The following is a 20,124-nucleotide window of genomic DNA, read 5'->3' as shown; positions in this document are numbered from 1 at the left end:
CTGCGGCCGCGATGTTAGGCAATGTTAGGCAAGCGTATTGGTGTTGTCGAATGCGGCACAGTTGATGGCTTGATAGATAGGCCTCTAAATATCAGCAATGAATTACCTTATACTCTATACAAAACTAGTCTTTTAAATGTACAGATCTTACTATTTCAGATCAGTCTAGTGTAGCACAGCCTGAAAACCTCATGATAGTTTTGTTTCTGGATTCCATTAAACCTTCCAGTGACTGGGGTATGATGTTTCTTAATATAGCAGGAGATCAGGTAGATTTTAATAATTTTCTACATATCCATTTGGATATCACTCCTGTGTGTAGATTTAATCATATATAGGATAAATAAATAAATATATATATATATATATATATATATATATATATATATATATATATATATATATATATATATATATATATATATATATATATATATATATATATATATATATATATATATTTATATATATATATATATTTATTTAGCACCAATTCAGCTCTTTATTTAAAAAGTTGCATTTTGAAACAAGTCTGCCACAAGAATTGAGAGGAAAAATACCTTTTGCCGCTGGCTAGAAGAGACTGAAAAATGAAAGATACTTCAAAGGGACTTCAGGTAAAAGAATCCGAATTGTCCGTTTTTTTAATAAGGAAGATTTGTATTTTTCCTGATAGAGTTAGGCTTTAGGATACATGTAAGGTTTTTGGTAGTGTTTTGTCTAACAGTGTGTATGTGTATGTGGGGAGGGGGGGGTCATGTAGGGCGGTATTTGCAATGCTATGGTCCTTTAATTATTCTATGGTTGTTAAAGGGAAATGTTCACAGGGTTAATAGGAGTAGATGTATCAGGGTGACATAGAAAGTGTTAAAAGCAAATTGAGTTAAATTGTGGTGGGTTTAACTTAAAGAGACATGGTCAACAAAACATTTTCTGTTATATCTAAAAAAGAAAAATTCAAAATGTTTTACAGTATTTTTTAAACAACTTTCAAATATACTTTTGTCAACTAATTTGATTTGTTCTCTTAGTATTCTTTGTTGAAAGCTAAACCTAGTTAGTCTCATATGCTAATTTCTAAGCCCTTAAAGAACACCTCACTGCATTTTGACAGTTTTCTAAAGCTAGACAGCACTAGTTCATGTGTGCCATATAGAAAACATTGTTCTCACTCAATTGGAGTTACCTAGGAGTCTGCAGTGATTGGCTGAAATGCAAGTCTTTAAAAAGAACTGAAATAAGGGGGCAGTCTGCAGATGCTTAGATACAATGTAATCACAGAGGTAAAAAGGGCATTAATATAATCATGTTGGTTATGCAAAGCTGGGGGAATTGGTAATAAAGGGATTATCTATCTTTTAAAGAAAAAAAAAATCTGGAGTAGACTGTCCCTTTAACCCATAAATTATGCTAAAATGTACATATGCTGCACATTCCAAGTGAGGCAGTGGTGGTTTCTATGATTGAAACTAGAACACCATGAATATGGTACTTCTCACTGCCTGCTCTCTAAGCCAGTATTCTGTTTGACAGCAGATACGCTTGGCACTGCATACATGCAGATGCCCCTAAACCAGTAATAACTTGTACTAGAAGCATTTTTTTCTAATACAAGTTTAGTGCATCAATGCTTGCATTCAAAACTAAAATGCACTTATGCACATAACAGTTTTGACAATTTTATCCATTTAAGAGAAAAGGAAACCCAAGGCAACCAATCATGGGGTGTTACATTGCATTTATCAATAAACACCACAGCATGCACATGCTTTGTCTTTCTCACATGTGCATTAAAGGGACACTCAATCAAAATTAATCTTTCATTATTGAGATAGAGCATGCAATTTTAAACAACTTTCCAATTTACTTCCATTAACAAAAATGTGCAGTCTTTTTATATTTAAACTTTTTGAGACACCAGCTCCTACTGAGCATGTGCAAGAATAAGAGTTTGTGAATTTGTGAATGGCTGATGGCTGTCACATGGTACGTGTATGCATTTGTGAATGGCTGATGGCTGTCACATGGTACGTTTATGCATTTGTGAATAGCTGATGGCTGTCACATGGTACAGGGGGAGTGGAAAAAGACATAACTTAAAATTGTCAGAAAAAAATCTACTACTCATTTGAAGTTCAGACTAAGTGCTATTGCATTGTCTTGTTATCTTGCATTTGTTGATTATGCAAATCAACTCTGTTGACTGGTCCTTTAAGTGCTGTGACATCACACACTAGATAACAGTAACTTTTTGCACGTGCACAGGGTAAGAAATTATGCACAATGGTTAATGTATTGATATTGATTGTCAATATAAACCAAGCTGCAGGGAGAAAATATTTTAAATTACCATGAATATATGGAGACATGAACATTTATTTTAGATAATACCTATATTGATTACAACTTTAAAAATGATTTGTTATTTTTGTATAACTTTTTTTTGCAAATGGTTCCTAGTCTTTTATATACAATTGCAGTCCTACAAAAAATGATCAAGTTTGATATTTTATTTTTTTAAATTACTGATATTTCCAGTGCACACCTAGTTGAATTGCTCACGTTGTCCCGAAACATATTAAAACCACAAGGTTCAGAATGGGTAAATATTTGAAAAAATAAAAATAAAAAATAAATAGTTCTGCATATTAATGAAGCCAAAAATTTAAAATACTTCAAAGAGACTAATTAAATATTGATTATGTCTAATGTTTTTGAATTGTTTTTTTTTTCCCGCTTAACTAAGTATAACAATTCATGATATGATTTTGAGTCATTTTATAACTAATATTGTGAAATTTGCTGTTAATCTGACATCCCGATGGTCATGGTAATGACCATATTTTATTTGTTATACAAGTTCTAGAGTTTAAAAACAGAATTTGATCAATTACTTTAACCACATTTTGTGATGGATTGTAATGACCTCAGATTTCAAGCAACTGAGAAATGTATGCAAATCACTTCTCACATTTCCTCTAGCCCACTGGAATAGATCCTTTTTTATAAAAAACATTAAATATATGATGCACAACGTAATAAGCTTTACATAAGAAATCATTTCAAATCAAATTGTAAACACAAACCTGTGAGAGACGGAAATGTTTATTCAATTTTCGTAATAATGTGTTCGTTATGTACAATATCTCTGCAGTATGATTTATTGCACAAAAGGCTTTATTGTATCTCTTTCTTTAATAAAGGTTTTCTGTTGGGAATGAGAATCCAGATTAAATGTACGGAAGGTGAATATCAGACATGTAAAATAAGTATTTTAGAAATACCTAAACATCGACTTTAATGCACACTGATTTATAAGGGATAATGTACATAATTATAATAAATTATGTAACCCTTTGGGTGCCAAATGTGTCTGTAACACAACACAATACTGACAAGGTACAAGAGACAGCATGGTGTAGAGTAATTTTTTGTAGCCACAAGTTCCAACTGTTACTCCGGACTCTGTGGCACCCACAAAACTGAGAACAGAGGACAGCAATAATAGACGTGTGATTCGTTTCGGACAAATTTAGCTTTTGGATGAATTTTGGCCGATTCGGAGATTCGAATGCATCCGAATTTCTGAATCGGCACCATAACTAAAATTCCGAAAATTAATAAATCTGTTTCCGAATGTTAGGATCCATTCTTTATTCATATTCGGAATTTTTCATTGTTCTAATCTAAACCGCAGGTCCCTGACATTGCTGACACTAAATAAATCACTAAATAAACCTATTAACCCCTAAACCGCAGTTCCCCGACATCGCTGACACTAACTAAACCTATTAACCCCTAAACTGCCATTCGCAGACATCGCCAACACTATCTAAACCTATTAACCTCTAAACCGTAGTTCCCCAACATCGCCAACACTAACTGGAACACTAAATAAACCTATTAACCATTAAACCGCCGTTCCTAAACATCGCCAACACTAACTAAACCTATTAACCCCTAAACTGCAATTCCTCAACATCGCCGACACTAACTGAAACACTAAATAAACGTATTAACCCCTAATCCGCCGTTCCCAAACATTGTCAACCCTAACTAAACCTATTAACCCCTAAACCACCATTCCAAACATCACCAACACTAACTAAACCTATTAACCCCTTAACCGCCAGCCCCCACATCGCAACAACTACCTAAATTAAACTAATAACCCCTAAACCTAACACCCCTAACTTTAACATAATTAAAAAAGACCTAAATTAAAGTTGCAATTATTAACTAACTACTTATTTAAAAATAAATACAAACTTACCTGTGAAATAAACTAAAACCTAAGCTTAAAGGGACACTAAACCCACAATTTTTCTTTCATGATTCAGATAGAGAATACCATTTTAAACAACATTCCAATTTACTTCTATTATCTAATTTGCTTCATTCTTTAGATATTGTTTGCTGAAGAAATAGTAATGCACATGTGTGAGCCAATCACACGAGGCATCTATGTGCAGCACCCAATCAGCAGCTACTGAGCCTATCTAGATATGCTTTTCAGCTAAGAATATCAATATATTGAAGCAAATTAGATAATAGAAGTAAATTAGAAAGTTGCTTAAAATTGCATGCTCTATCTGAATCATGAGAGAAAAAATGTGGGTTTATGCCCCTTTAAACTAATAAAACCTGTGATAGCCAATATGAATAGTTTATTATAGATTAGGGTTTTTTATTTTGGGGTATTTTTTATTTTTTTAAATGGGGGATTAGATAAGGAATAATTTTTTTTTGGATAATGTTGTTTATTTTTTGTAATGGTAGTTTTTTTTTTATTTTTTTATAATTTTAGTGTTTATTCATTTTTGTAATTGTAGTTTTAATTTTTTAGTAATCTTAGTTTTTTTATTTTTAGTAATGATAGGTTTTTTATTTTTAGCAATGTTAGGTTTTATTAGTGTAAACTTAGGTTTTATTTTTATTTCACAGGTAAGTTTGTATTTATTTTTACTAGGTAGTTAGTAAATAGTTATATTGTAGCTAGCTTAGGTTTTATTTATTTTTTTACAGGTAAGTTTGTATTTATTTTTAAATAGGTAGTTAGTTAATAATTGTAACTTTAATCTAGATCTATTTTTTAATTATGTTAAAGTTAGGGGGTGTTAGGTTTAGAGGTTTATAGTTTAATTTAGGTTTTTGCAATGTTGGGTCCAGCAGTTAAGGGGTTAATAGGTTTAGGTTAGTGTCGGCGATGTCGGGGAACTGCAGTTTAGGGGCTAATAGGTTTAGTTAGTGTTGGCTATGTTTGGGAATGGCGGTTTAGGGGTTAATAGGTTTATTTAGTGTTTTAGTTTGTGTTGGCGATGTTTGGGAATAGCGGTTTAGGGTTTAATAGGTTTAGTTAGTGTTGGCGATGTGGGGGACGGCGGCGGTTTTAGATTTTGTTTGTTTAAATTTTGTTTGTTTGTTTAAATTTTGTTTCGGCATTCGCCGGCATATTAGTTATGTTACGTTAAATCGTAACATAACTAATATTTCTGATCCTTTTGTCTTTTCGGATCCATTCTTTATTCATATGCACTATTCTATTCTAAACTTCAGCATAGAATAATGCATATGAATAAACAATGGATCGGAAAAAACGAACAAATCCAAAAAATCGATTTTACTTAACATAACTTATTTGCTGAAACATTCTTTTTTAAAACTTAACTAAACTAATTTGCAGAAACTAAATTATGTATTTAACTAATGAAAACAAAACAAAACAAAACTAAATTTTTAGAGTTGCACATGTTAAATAATCACACTACAATTTTAAGTTATGTGCATATTAAGAGCTTTTAAGGGCATTGCCCAACCAAATACCCTTTTTAGGGCTATTTTAGGGTAGGTTTTTTTTGGATAGCTTTTTTGAAGGGGTGTGGCGTTACTTGTTTTAAAAACCATAATAATGTATGTCTCTTTATGGCATTTAAGCAGAGGTATTATAAAAAAGTGGGAATGTGTGTTTGTTGGGTTATTCAATTTGAAAATTTGTATTAATGTAATAGTGATGATTTGTTAAGTTTGTACCTTTAATTGATTGAGCGGGTTGTATTTGCCTCTGTTTGGTGAAGAAGCTATCTAATATGTTCCAATCTATTACTTTTTGTGGACTCATTAATAATTCAAAGGGTTTATCAAGTCCTTTCAGCTGTGGAATTTGATAAGTAAAAAAACTGACTCATAAATGTGTCATTAAGTAAGTTTCAAGAATTTGGATTGTGATCAACAAAACAGGACTCACAAATGTTAAATATAGGGTAATTTTATTCTGAAATGATAAGGAAAAATAGAATAAACAATTCAAATGGATAATTTTTATCAATTTGACATTGAATGGGGATCATATGCAACGATTTACATGCTGATAATAATCAACACCACAGTTAGCCATTAAAAGTAATTATAAATATTTTTTTTAATTACTGTATACCTTTATGCTGTTAAATTTTAACTCATTCAGCATATTAAGCATTACATTCAAAAGAGTTGTAAAACATAAAAGTTACTGTTTGGATAAAGCAATAAAACCCCCAGAAATTAAAATGTGTGTTCCTTTGCCGAAATCCTTTTGTTTTGAGTTTGAGATAAGCTATTTAAAGCCATCCAAAATGGAGTTGTAGGTGTGACAAATCATTTGGAAGTATTGACAAAAACATTCAGATTGTAACATGGCTTAATTTTACTTCAGTGGCTTGTTTTCATAGCACTTCTACGCCATCTGAAAAGTTCTGTGATGATGAGCCATGGAAAAAGTCTGCAAAACTGGAATCTATTCCATTGTTTTTAAGAGATCTTGTTGAGTGTGAATAATTGAAGAGTACAGTAAGCCTTGCTCATCTGGAAAAAAATCAAAGAAAATAAAGCAACTGTATTTGTAACCACACATGCAAGTCTCCAGATCATTATTTATGTTAATTTCTAAAACCACTGACATGTTATTTTTTTTGATGTGTACAAAATATTGCAATCAGCTCCAGCTTTGTTTCTGGCAGCAGATGTATTTGTTATGCCTGGTGAGGGCTCTTATAATGAAAAATGCTGCCACGAATTACAGCGTATCCAAACTGTGAGCAAATGAACGGAAAGGGTAAAGTGAGAACTAAAAGCAATAGTTGATTAGTGTTATCATAGGAAAAAGAGCATTTTTTTGATTATGTAATCAAGCATTCAATCCAGCCCTTCTGCAAAGCCACATGTCATGTGCACAATAGTAAACATAAGTAGACTGTAAGCTCCTTAGGGAAGCATCTCAATTTAGTTTGATATATTTAAAAAAAAAAAAAAAACAACAACAATGTTTTTTAATTGATTTAATAACAGTTCATCACCTACTCTGCATTTCCCAAGTGTATCACAGACATCACCAGAAAAGCAAAAGAAAAAAGACAAGCTTCTTAAGTCAAAAGATTATCCCTTTGACTGCCAGAACATGCTGTAGTGCATTATATTGCAATTAATTTCATTGCAGACCTCTCTGGCATCCAGGGGGTTAAGGCAACAGATAAAAGGTTTAGTCAAAGCAATCAATAAGTACATGGAATCATAACCCTTTTATTCTGTGCACAGGGCTGAAAAGCTTTGTTTCCGAAGAAATGCTATGTATATTGATAGCTCTGAATGAACCTTACACCTACAGGGCTGATTTAATAATAACATATTTTATTTGGTCCACAGAGCAAATGCTGTGAAATAGGTTGGCTGATGTTGAAAGCATATCAACGTAAAATTATGATCTAAAATTCTCCATTACCAATGTGAGCATCTTTCTTGAGATGTTTTGTAAATATTAGCATCACTTATAGAGATTTACATGCACATTTTACAAACATTATGGGGATGACACATACACTAAAATTCTAGAAAAACATCTCACCATAAGGACCCTTTATGGTGAAACAAATTTAAGTAAAATATAAAATCATTAATAGTTAATTAGGTGATAAACCTATGGGATTGTCATTGCATCTGATGTGGAAGTATATTTGGTCTATTTTTTTTTTTAATAACTTTATTTACAGGTATTTATAAAGCACTTGAGTGTACAACATTTGAAAGATTAGCATAAGACAGTACATATCTCTAAATCAAGCATTTATCATATAACTTTACACCGTTCCGGGCTTGTGTCACAAATGTCTCCCAAAATTGTTTACTTCACTGTATAAACCTGCTCCATAACATCACTTTTATACTTTTTCCAATATTTAAAATAAAATAAAATTAACAAAAAATAACAAAATAAAACTAAACAAAATAAATAAAATTGAAAAAATAATACCTATCTAAGCTGAAAAGGTCCCTCCACCCAGCAGGAGAGAGTAACCTGTGTAAGAGAGCCAATCATTTGGTCATTGAGCTTACGTATGATCAAGATGAAATAGTGATTCTTATGTACCTACCATGTAGGTTTTCCAGTATTCCTAAATGGGTACAACACCTTATGCATGTCTCAAAGGCTCAGGGACATAACCCTTTTTCTAGTAAATTGCTTGATGAGGTTCACTAAATCCCCCCTGATGCCAGCTTGCTGTATGAACAGTTGGAATTGTACCGCAGCTAAAACATTTTTTAAAGGGAGGTGCTCTATTATAAACCAAACACTTTGATATCAATCTCACAAATTATTAATACCATCAGTGCAATAAACTTAGAATTCTTTAGATTTTGGTCATCACATTCCAGGAATTAATCATTAAGAGGGATCAGAACTATTAATTTTTTTGTAATTTTTGTCAACCAATAACTTAAGCAAGTCTTAAGCAATCGCCCCTTGTACCCATTCTGTTCTCTGTCCAGGTGTAATATATGCTTGATGTACTAGCTTAGTGTGTGACTAAATTATATCTGCCAAGAGTGTTGCCTCTCTGACCGTAGTGAAGCTTTGAGTTATGGATTCCTCCGTTAGATCGACGTCTCTTAAAGCTTGTCATTTTAGCAGTGTTTGTTGCATGAATGATGGTGAATAGTGTGCAGATATCAGTTTATATCTTGGTGATATGGAGGAATTGTCCTGTTTCGCTAATGCGCAAAGTTTGTCAACATAAGTAATTTCCCACGTGAGTGAACCAGTTAATAAAGTGCGTGTCCATAGCTACACTGATAATAAGCAAACTTGACTCTATCCAAATTTAGCCAAAGAGTCTTGAAATGTGAAGATTTGCTGTAAACCAGGGTTCAATAGGTGCGAGGCAGATGTAATACTCATGCTGCTATTGGCGAAATACTGCCGTAGTAAGCCCTGGGGTTACCCTGCAAGGCAGGAACCTGCTGACTTCTCTCTGTATACACCATAACCTATCAACTCTAGCCCAGGGTCTCTAAACCATACATTATGCCTAATGTGAGGCGGGAGAGAGGAAAGAGATGTGAGGGGCATATAAGCTGGGTGGAGGGGGTTCAAAAGTGTGAAGAACATTGGAATCTGAAATATTGAAATTTTCATGTCTTGAGAATATGCGATCAGGTTTGTGCACGAGTAGGGTGTTTTTTTCCACTTTTTTTGCTCCATTGACTGGAAAGCTGTCGCAATATTCTAACTTTGTCTCTTTGCGTACATTGGGTTAAAAAAAAAAAAACTCTTTACTTTCAAATTGTAATACGAATGCTACCCGACACGCACAAATAGCTTAATTCTAATGGGAGCACTAAATACAGCTCCACTTGTAATCTGACCCTCAATCGGGAGTCCATTAGGGCCTGCAGCATTAACTATTTACAGTTTTTAATCACGTTCTATACTCTTTGATCTGTTATAGGGGAGTTTGCTCCATATATTCCTCTGTCAGTTTTTGCAATGTGGTCTCTCCCCAGAAAACCTGCTTGTTTTCATCGGATACATGCTGACTTGCACACAGGGACTTGTAATACTTAAAGGGACATGAAACCCACATTTTTTTCTTTCATGATTTAGGTAGAACATACAATTTTAAACAACTTTTCAATGTACTTCTATTATTTAATTTGCTTCCTTCTCTTATTATCCTTTGCTGAAATGTGTATCTAGGTAAGCTCAGGAGCAGCAAAGAACCTAGGTTCTAGCTGCTGATTGGTGGCGTCATATAAAAAACGATTGTCATTGGCTCACCCATGTGTGCAGTTAGAAACCAGTAGTGCATTGCTGCTCCTTCAATACATTATACCAAGAGAATGAAGCAAATTTTATAATAGAAGTAAAGTTATTTAAAATTGTATTTTCTACCTAAATCATGAAAGAAAAATTTGGGGTTTCCCATCCCTTTAACAAACTCTGTCATTATATCTATTGTAGAAGTATGTAACTTAGAGTGTGATTATATAGTGGTGATCACCGATTTAACCCTAGAAATTCTAACCATTTTAGCCAGCATCTTACCTGCTTTGTGCCAAAGTGGTAAGACCGTGCCGCAGATGGACATTAAATGCCACTTGCTGCTGACTAATATAGGCATCTCTCTCTTGTTTCCTATTGTAAAATACTTGCTGGTTACTATTAGTGGGGTTGGCCAAGTAAAGATTATAAGCTTTAGCCAAACTCAAAAGTATACACTTTGATCTTTGTGTATGTTTTACTCCCATGTGTTCTGTAAATAAAGTGACATGGCTCCTCAACACCACTTTAGATGCATGCCAGAATAAATCTAGATTATTTTTGTGCTGGTTATTTAGCATAGCATAATCCATTCACTGTGATTTGAATATTTTTTTTTTTTTAAATCTACATCATGACTAAAGTAGACACTAGCGCCAAGTTCTTTTGGGCTTACATTGAGATAAAGGCTTAAGGATCATCCATATGTGGGCAGGGTCAGGCAGGGATACCTGTGGTATAACAGAGTTAATAATGTTTGCAGCTAATTGGAACAAGGTTAAAAAAATAGGCAGTCCTAGACAGAGTATAGTGAGTTTTGAAGACACAAGTAAAGTATGTCTGAGAGGGATCACACTCCCTCCAAAAGTCTATCACTCCTAAAGTGGTCTTAAAAGTATAATTTGAACCTCTTTTCTTATGGCCTGATATTCAAGAGCTCACCTCTCAGGTGAGATGATCTAGGACATCTTGGCAGTATAGAGAGGTTCCTTAGAAAAACACATTTTTGAAAGATATTTATTTCACTAAACATAGTTTTGTATGTGAAGTTGAGACACCATTACAATATGCTGTCTAAAAAAAACCCCCAAAGATTTTGCATGATTTCTCTATGCCGACGAGCTTTGAATATCAGGTCCCCAGTCTAGAAGCCTTAGATTGAATTACAGGGCATGGCACAGAAGAGTATTTTTAGAGATCTAGGGCCAGATTACAAGTGGAGTAGTATTTTAGCGTTTGAGTGTTAACTCAGCTAGAAGTAAGCTTTTTGCACGCGTCAGGTTGCACTCATATTACAAGTTGAAAATAAACTGCTTTCGTTCTTGCGGTAACCAAACAAGAATAAAAAATTGAATTTAGAATATTGCGCAGAAGATTACGTTTTCCCCTGTAGGAGTTAAAAGAGCAAAAAAACTGTATATGTATGTAAATATATAAATATCTACATAGAACATATCCTGCTATGTGCAGAACATTGGAATGTGAAATATTTACAATAAATACGAAGTTTAACACTTTAATAAATATGAATATTACATAAATATAATTTTAAATGTTTTATCTACTTAACTGCAAAGGGCTTCAATGCACTTATATATTTGTCTATATATGTGTACATATGTATTTATGTGTTTATTTGCGTATATCTGTAAATGCATATAAATACACATATAAATACATAAATACATATATATATATATATATATATATATATATATATATATATATACATTCATATCAATATTTAGACATGTATATGTATGTGTCTCTATGTTAATAATTTTATTAGATGGTGTTATTATGAGTGTAAGTGTACTTTGGAATGTATTTTTGATGGGTTTTGTGACTCTTTTGTTTTGCAAAACAGTTAACAAGAGCTCTGGGGAAGTGCTATCCCACCCAGCGTTAACTTTAATTGCACTCAAGTTTACTTTCAATTTGTAATACAAGCGAAAAAAACAACGAGCGCAAAAAACGCTATAAAGCACTTTTTGCTTGCACGCAACTGTTAGCGCTTCACCTGTAATCTGGCCCCTAATGAGAAGGCCTGTGCTAGGTTAAAGTCTCCTCTGATAATAAGGGGAACATCAACTTGATTTAGCAAGTGTTCCTGTAGTCTTGCCCAGAAGTCTGGATTGATATGATTTGGGCCATATACATTGCACAGTAACTAGGTATGTCTGGATATGCTAAAATGTGTAAGGCTATCTATACCCTGATTATCTACAATTGTTTGGGAAAAGGTAATAGCAGTTCCTTTTTTAATAGAATTACTACCCCTTTCTTCCTTCCCTACGCCAGCGTGTATATAATTTGGCCTACCCATTTTGCCTTAAAGGGACATGAAACCCAAACATTTTCTTTTATCATTTAGATAGAGAATACAATTTTCCCCTTTAGGTTTCTCGTGTTATATTAAAGTGGGGTGTGACTCCGGCAGCAATTCTATTTCAATATGTAATGTATTTGGATGGTGTAAGATTTTGCTTCTCTTATCAGGGCACGTAACCCCTTCCACGTTCCAAAAGACTATTTTATATCCAATAGAAGTAACCTTTTTGCATGCATCAGGTACCACTCGTATTACAAGTTGAAAGTAAAAAGTTTTCCCTTGTACCCTAACCCGATGCGCACAAAAATCCAAAGTTAGAATATTGCGACCGATTTAATATATTCCCTTATAGACTTCAATGGAGTCTACTATCGCACAAACCTGATTTTTTCAAGTGTGCTAACCCAACATGTAAATATGAATATTTAACGTTTCAGTGTTCTTCACATAGGAGAATATGTTCTATTTATTCATAAATACATATTTCTACATATATCTGATGGTATTTTAGTACAATATATCTCTATACCTATGTATAAGCATGATATATATATATATATATATATATATATATATATATATATATATATATATATATATGTGTGTGTGTGTGTGTGTGTGTGTGTGTGTGTGCAAAGCCCGTAGGGAAAATTACAAATCAAATTAACACAACACACAGAAGAAGTCTGACACTCACTTGCAAGCACTCAGCTGAGATTAAAAGCAAAACTGGAAGAGTTAGTTACTGCATCTGGCCAAATGAGTCAAGCCCAAGTATTACGTCAAGGTCTCTCCCCATCCTGGGTCTCTAAACAGCCAAACGATTAATGCTCTCAAACAAACTGGGAACCTCCTAAGTGTGCAAAGGCTTATGTAATCTTCCATGATACATAAAAAAACATGGAAATGGACTGGACTGGGTACACATCTTATAACCCTGCAAAATGCACAGCCCTGGGTGCTGTACAGTCCCCAGAGCCCCAGGCAGTTAACTTGACCTCTCCACCAGCACTTACATTTTATTGCTATCCCATACCAGCCACTGACATACTGCAAGCCCAACAGAACCCACACCAGCACTTAACTATCACTGTGCTCCCCCTAGATCCTTCACTGATATTTAACTCTTAATGGGACACTAAACTTTAACATTCTTAAAAATGCCTGCAAAGCATTACGTGGCCGCAACACTAGACTTTACCTTTAGTGATTTGAAACTAGCTGCAAAGACTCAGTGTAGTTAATGCATCTGTTGTTGGCTCACTGTTAACTACCCTGTTGATAACTTTTTTTTAAACTGGAGCAGGGAGCAGACAGTCCAATTGACATCCAATCAAAAGCAGTATAACCCACTTCATAGACTTTAGTAAGGGTCTGCACATATATGGATAATGCATTTCAGCCTCAAATGCAACACAGTATAAGTTAACAGTTAAGGTTAACTGCAGTAGTAAAAGGTCAAATTTGGAATCTAGGTCTAAGGTGCGAATGCAAACCATTTAGTTGTGCAAAATCATGCACACATGGGTAGATCACATCAATATACTCTACAAATAAACAGATCCTCAATCTCTACCCCGCTCCATAAGACTGTCTCCAACCTTGTATAGCTTCAGACGCTCCTTGAAAACACACCTATTCAGAGAGTCTTACCATCTCTCCTCCATCTTTCATCCTAACCAAACTAATACATGAACTGCCTGACTTACTGCTGCAACTACAACCGATGTGACAAGCTACCCCCAACCTTATGTCTCTGCACCCTAAACCTTTAGACTGTGAGCTCTCCGGAGCAGGGCCCTCTTCCTCCTGTACTAGATTTATTTAGATTTTTTATTTAGTTTTATGTTATAAATCCTTGTCATTGTATACCCTTATCACTGTACCCAGCACTACTGAATTTGGCGGCGCTATACAAATAAATTATGATAATAATAATAATAATAATAATAAATGTACATTGTACTACATTTCTTCCCTTAAATGGCCTATTACAGGGGTAAAATTAAATGCTCTCATTTGTTACAACTACTGTTGTTGATTGGTTCACCAGCAGTTTCCACTAAGCTATACTTTAACCTCTGTTAAAGCCCTGGAAGACCCTTTTGAAGGGCGATGTAAAGTGTATGATGCTGTAAGTCACCTGCCACAAGTGTCTTCCAGGGCTTTAAGAGCATAAGTCTTGCCAATAGCAGAAGAATGCATGCCATGCAGAAATAGCATGGTCTTGAAGCTGTTGACATACTGTTAAAGCCCTCTTCAAGCCAAAGCCGGCTCACTGGGTCTAATATTCCTGCAGCATAAATCCTTTTGAATGGATATGCTCTTTAGAAAAATGAAATTGGAATAAAAGTAATTTTTTTTTTAAATTACATCCCCATAATCATGAAAGTCTAATTTTGACTTCTATGTTATGTGATTACTAGTACCTCACATATTCATAGTGGCCACTTACATAGACTTGGTTGTGTCAAAAGCTATATAGTAAGTGACATTTCACAAGTCAAACAGAAAAGGGACATGAAGTTTGAGATTTGCAATTAATTATCTGTAGTAATATACTTTTATTGTTTATTATACCCTTTTCTCCTATAATTTATTGTGGGTTTTCAAATTCTGAGATCTGGAAGTGCACACCACTTTAACCCCGGGACTTCCAGAGAAGATTTTTTTTGCTATCACTCCATCTTTTTTTTTACCTGTCAAAACTCTAGGCCCATTTTTGTATAGTTCATACCACTATTTCCCCTCCAAATGCGATCATATAAAAAAAACTGTTACATTTCTCACAAACTTTGGGTTTCTCACTGAAATTATTTACATTGCACAAATGATTGTAAAAGGTTCTCTGAAATCCTCTTTGTTCAGAAATACAGTAGCAGAAGTACATATTTTTGCCTATGCTTTTTGGTAATAGAATGCCACTAATTGCAGCTGCACACAACTCTTCTATTATTCCCGGCAGTGAAGGGATTAACAAGGTATTTTATAAGGTTAATTTGAGCTTTAGGCCCATATTTATTATCAAGCTCAGTATGGAGCTTGAAGGGCCATGTTTCTGGTGAGTCTTCAGACTCGCCAGAAACACAAGTTATGAAGCAGCGGTCTAAAAACCGCTGCTCCATAACCCTGTCCGCCTGCTCTGAGCAGGAAGACAGGAATCGCCGGAAATCAACCTGATTCCGCAATCTGAGACCAGTAGTTATGAGTTTTACGCAACAAAACTGTTACACAAAACTCATAACTAAAATGTTACAAAGTGCACTAACACCCATAAACTACCTATTAACCCATAAACCAAGGCCCTCCCGCATTGCAAACACTATTTTAAAGTTATTAACCCCTAATCTGCCGCTCCCGACATCATCACCACTATACTAAAGTTATTAACCCCTATTCCCCCGCACCCGGACATCACCCACACTATAATAAAGATATTAATTCCTATTCCGCTGCTCCCCGACATCGTCACCACTTAATAAAGATATTAACCCCTAAACCTCTGGCCTCCCACATCACTGCTACTAAATAAACCTATTAACACCTAAACCGACAGCCGCCCGCATCGCAAAAACCTAAATTAAACTATTAACCCCTAAACCTAACAACCCCCTAACTTTAAATTAAAATGACAAGATACCTATCTAAAAATAAATTAAAACTTACCTGGGAAATTTAAAAAAACTAAATTTAAACTATAAATTAAACTAACATTACTATTATACTAAAATTAAAATAACTACAAATTAAATAAAATAAATTACACATTAAAAAAGCTAACACTACTAAAAAAATTAAATCTACATATGCAAAAAAAATACTAAATTGCAAAAAATAAAAAAATACTAAAGTAGAAAAAATAACAAACACTAAATTATGAAAAATAACAAACAAAATTATCCAAAATAAAAACAATTACACCTAATCTAATAGCCCTATAAAAATAAAAAAGCCACCCCAAAGTAAAAAAAAACAACTAGCCTACAATAAACTACAAATAGCCCTTAAAAGGGACTTTTGTGGGGCATTGCCCTAAAGAAATAAGCTTTTTCCCTGAAAAAAAAATACAAAGACTCCCCAACAGTAAAACTCACCACCCAACCAACCCCCAAAATAAAAAAAAACCTAACTCTAAAAAAAACCTATCTCTAAAAAAAAACCTAAGCTACCCATTGCCCTGAAAAGGGCATTTGTATGGGCATTGCCCTTAAAAGGGCATTCAGCTCTTTTTCTTGCCCCTAAAGGGCATTCAGCTCTTTTAAGACAAGCCCAAACCCTAATCTAAAAAAATACCCACCCAAAAAAAGTTTAAAAAAACACTAACCCCCGACGATCCACTTACAGTTTTTGAAGTCCGAACATCAATCCTCATCCAGGCGGCGAGGTCTTCATCCAGGGGACGTCTTCTATCTTCATCCAGACAGCATCTTCTATATTCATTGCGGCGGCGTGGAGCGGCTCCATCCTGAACACATCCGGTGTGGGGCATCCTATTCATACGGTGGCAGCCATATACTGAATCTTCAATGCAAGGGAGCCTTTTCAAAATGGCGTCCCTTGCATTCCTATTGGCTGATTTGATTTTTGAATTTCATATCAGCCAATAGGATGTGAGCTACTGAAATCCTATTGACTGTTCAAATCAGCCAATAGGATGAAAGCTACTGAAATTCTATTGGCTGATTTGAATTTGGTTGCATTCGTTTTGCACCCTCTATAGTGCAAAACTTGTAATCTAGGTGAAAATGATTTAATTATGTTTGCAAAGTTACTTGCAAATTGAGACTCTCCCTAATTCAGATTTGTATAAACATGGCTAAATCCCTAATAGCGAGAAAATGGAAAACTACTATAGTACACACTAGCCCAGAGTGGAAGGATAGGACACAGAAACTGCTATCACTAGAAGAATACTCTTATTTTAAACAAAACAGGCAAGATACATTTCTCAATAATAAATTTTACTTGGACACCTTACAGGCACAATGGCTACAACATACATAGCCTATATATTTTTTTATCACCAATTTGATACTTACGCAGGGACTTCATTCCCTCCCCCCCCTCTTCCTCCCCTTCTTCCATTCTCATCTCCGTATTTCTTTTGTCTATCTTTACCTTATTGTTTATTTATTAGTTTCCTCTTTTCTTAAAGGGACAGTTTACTCAAAAATGTTCTCCCCTTTAATTTGTTCCCAATGATCCACTTTACCTGCTGGAGTGTATTAAATTGTTTACAAGTAGCTCCTTTACCCTTATATTGGCATTTGAAATTGTTAATTTAGCATGTGGTATCCCCACCTATTCTGAAAGTTTGTGGCCGCCCGTACCAGCTATAGATAAGCTTTTTAAACACAGCCAGCAGAATAAATTACACTCCCAGTGTGATAAAGCAGAGATAAGGTAATAAAATGTTGATTTTCCATTGTTCTCTCAAAGCATTGGTGATTGTTTTAAGGACAGATAGTCTGTGAATTGTACTATGTGAAATGTATAACATTTCTCTTTTTGTTGTATATTCAGTATATATAAAATCTCTTTAATAAAAACTATTTAAAAAAAATGAGTACGTAAATTGCAAGAACAATGATAAAGACGTGTTTAGCAGTAAGTTAAAATGCTTAACCCTCTGATTGGTAGAGATGGGTACGTGCATTGCATTAAAAAACTCTGCTGTACTCTTTGCTACACTCCCTTGACAGATCATACACTTGGGTTTCATTTCATTAGAAAATGGCTTTAAGAGAGCAGTAAAACTGATCTCTATGAAGAAGAAAATGTGTGAAAACTGGATACGCAGCAAGTTTCCTAAACGTGACACAATTTATCCAGTGTGTGAGTAATGAAGCAGTCACTGTTTGACTTTCTGCAGTGCAGAGATAAATTGAGGTGATATATTAAAAGTGCTAGGCATCAGGAATTGCAAAACAGCCAATTCAATATGTCATGTAGTGTAGAGGAACATCCAACTCTAAGAGAAGAAAGTTAAAAAAAAGGTGTATATAACTAATGAACACCACTGACCAACTAATCATACCTATTAAGAATTTTGTTTTCTTGGAGCCCAACAATGGAAAAAAAATAGTAATTGTGATATTGTTTGATCAAATTTTTACCAATATCCCAATGGGAGTAAAATAGTTTAGACCAGGGGCATATTAGGCATTGTGCTGCCCTAGGCATTGAGAATTTGCTGCTACCCAAATTTCCCATTTCCACCTAATTTGCCTCAACAGTGATTATCCCTTGCATAAGCCACCATATAATGGTGTATAAACCATTTCTATCACCTTGAGCATGAATTATTAAAATGAGTTGTTGTTCAAAATTTGCCCCCTTATCATGTTGCCATAGGCACAAGCCTAGTTAACTAAGACCAAAATATGCCCCTATTTAAGGTCAATTCTGTTCATTCCTTTGTGAAATCAATGATTGTAAAAACCTTACCATTCCTCAGCTGTGAAGCTTTTTACATGTTTGCTTAGATACAAACCTGCTAAATATATGTTTTATTATCACCAATTTTCCCCCTACTAGATTGAATTGTAAGGACCTCTGACTAAGCAACATGCATAATACATAATAAACATTTGGCTAAAATGAGTACTTGAAGTGTTCCACTCCAGAAGAACTACATAGAACCTACTTTAGCAAGCCCCAACCAAACCTACTAGAGTTTTTATGAAACCTTTCTGCCATTTAGACCAGAGGTAGATGGAGGGACATGTCCTCTTTCCAAAACAGGCGAAAGAGAGATGAGTAGTGTCCAGGAGAAAATAAAGAAAGTGTAAGGTGTTGCAGCACACCTCTACTGTCCCTTTAAGCTTGGCTCTTCCCCCTATTTAAGGCCGCCTTCCAGACACACTATTGCTGGATTATTGCAGACCTACCTGCAAAACAAGCTCCTTGTTCTCAGTTTCCTGCATCCTGTCAGCTCTTCGTTAGACTGCCGCTGCAGTCAGATCCTCAGCTGCTGTGTCCTCCGCTGACGTCATCAGCTACCGACGAGACTGCGTGTCTTTCCTCACACGCTGTCTCACTGCCTACATCTCAGCTTGTCCAGCTCTTCACCGCATCGGAGTTCCACTGAAATACTTAGCTCCTTCATTTCTCAGACCGGACCGGACTTCCACAGTTACCAACTTGAACTACCTTCCGGTCTGTGAGTACTCTCTTTACTGAGCAAAAGCTATTTTGTGAGTACAAACTTTCAACTTGCTGCTTTCACTGTATATTTTGCCTGCTTGACATTTGTGTGATAACTTTCTATGTAACCACACTCTGCTCCCAGCTTTGGCATATAGTAAGTCACGGACTTAACCCATACAGCATCTTTAGTGGTTAATTCTGTGACACAAAACAACCTTTTATATGTCAGCTCTACAAGCAACATTTATCTGTGACTTCTAGCTTAAACATTTGAACTATTAAAGTGTTTGTTATAAATAAGCAATCCACAACTCCAATTTATACAAGAAACGTTTATTGCATATTATTACATAATAATCCAGCCAAACAAAACGAAATAACACACAGGTGTGTGTTAAATATCCTGATTGCTTCATTGATTCCTATACATATTTCCTTTGCACATTTTCTTTTTCATTATGGATCCTACTCAGGTTGCTGGTCAGATTCAGAGTCTGTCTGACAGGATGGACATTTTAACTAATTCCTTCCATGAGCTTCAGGTAGAAAATCAAGCTTTAAAAGCTTTTCTCAG

This window comes from Bombina bombina, chromosome 2, assembly GCF_027579735.1.
Source record: "Bombina bombina isolate aBomBom1 chromosome 2, aBomBom1.pri, whole genome shotgun sequence".
NCBI classification, from domain to species: domain Eukaryota; kingdom Metazoa; phylum Chordata; class Amphibia; order Anura; family Bombinatoridae; genus Bombina; species Bombina bombina.
Note: the sequence above shows the minus strand (reverse complement) of the source record.